The sequence below is a fragment of the Fragaria vesca genome, linkage group LG2 (genome assembly GCF_000184155.1).
Source record: "Fragaria vesca subsp. vesca linkage group LG2, FraVesHawaii_1.0, whole genome shotgun sequence".
Taxonomy (NCBI): Eukaryota; Viridiplantae; Streptophyta; class Magnoliopsida; order Rosales; family Rosaceae; genus Fragaria; species Fragaria vesca.
The window spans coordinates 29,335,783-29,337,531 of record NC_020492.1 but is presented as its reverse complement, the minus strand read 5'-3'; positions in this window follow the sequence as shown (position 1 = coordinate 29,337,531).

Sequence of the window (1,749 nt, the reverse complement as noted above, 5' to 3'; positions counted from 1 at the left end):
TATTTTAAAACAAACAACTGCATATTCTTTAAAACATCATCATCATCAAAATGACCATAATAATTTTGTCCTAATGTGAATCTTGGTGAGATTTACTCACCAATACTCCCGCTGCGTCTTCAACAAAAATACAATCGCCAAGCTCAAATCACACTTCACAAGTCACCTAAACCAAACATATTTATCAAACTTAGTATTATTTGGACTATAGGAAAACAATGCACCCTTCACTAAACCTTAGCCTAAAGGCTGCCCAAAAGAGGACAACCTTCCAAGGTCGTCGAACAAACAACTCATTCCTGCTGCCTCTATGCTCGGACTTTCAAAGTTCACAACCTCCCAAACATCTATGATTAACATAGCACCTAATATGCAAACCTTACTCATGACCTAGAATTTCCACATCTCAACAAACTCACAACAACATGAGCTAGCTAATCATAAAAACTAAAGCTACAAACATTGCCATACGACACCATAGGTGGCGGCGAGTGGGCCTCATGTGCCACCATACAAACTCAAAATTTGAATAAACTTCCAACAGCAAACTTGTAGATTGAAGAGAGGGAATCATCTTTTATACCTAACGTTTGAACTAGGGGTGGGCATCCGAAACCGGTCCCGATGGCCCGTCCCGATCCCGTCCCTAAAATTCACGGGACGAGACGGGACTTCGTTTTGAATATTGAAGACCCGTCCCGATCCCGTCCCGTTTTGAAAAATCGGGTTCAGGATCGGGCCTTATTAGCTGGATCCTGTTTAGGCCCGGCCCGTCCCGTTTAAAAAAATAAATGTGGTGAGTTAATCTACACCGTCTGATCTGTGGTAAGTTGTTAACCACTTAACCCTAGTTGGCTAATTCTATCATAGCCACTCTTCACTTCTTTGATGTCTCTCAGTCTCTCCCACTCTTTGCGAACTTGCGAAGTGCGAACTCTCTCTCTCTCTCTCGCACTCGGTACTTCAGTCTTCGCCTTCGCCATCGTCGTCGTCGTCGTCGCCGTCGCCGTCGTCAAATCTCATTCGGTGCAAGGTGAGTTGGGATAACAAACAGAGTCTTCAGCTCAAGCTCTAGTCTCTCATTGAGGTAAGATTTTAATTGGAATCAGAGTGTTGTGGACAATGTTGTTAGTTGTTACCTGTTAGTTCTTTGCTGAAAGTTCAATTCTGCTTACTTGAATTTGATGTTGAAGGAATCAATTATGACTTGATTGAGTTGATTCATCTAGTTTCAGCTTTATTTGGTGTGTGTTGAGGTTTTTGACTTGATTCTCTTGTTAGTCATTGCATCGATGATGATTGCGGAAGAGTCCTTACAGAACTTCAAGTTTTACTTGCTTTTTTGTGCTTTAGAGTTTGGTTTATACTTGTTTGGTTGATCAAGTAACCATGAGTACTAGAAAACGTTGGTGACATCAGATGTTTAAACTTGTTTGGAGCTTGAAGCATACAAGCATGAAGCATCTGTGTTTAGGTTCTGCTGTGTTTTGGTTTTTAGCTGTTTTTTTTCTTTTTTCAGTTTTTTGGTTCAAAGGCCCGTTTTGGGCCTGGTCCCAAACGGGATTCGGGCCTATCGGGATCACTTCTCAAAAACACTAATCCCGTATCGTCCCGTCCCTATTCAAAATTTAAGGTTCGGGTTCGGGATCACCCTAATCCCGGCCCGTCCCGGCCCATGCCCAGGCCTAGTTTGAACCAATTTGGCCGAAATTGGCCGGAAATATCCAAAAACAGGGCTTCCAAGGAGTG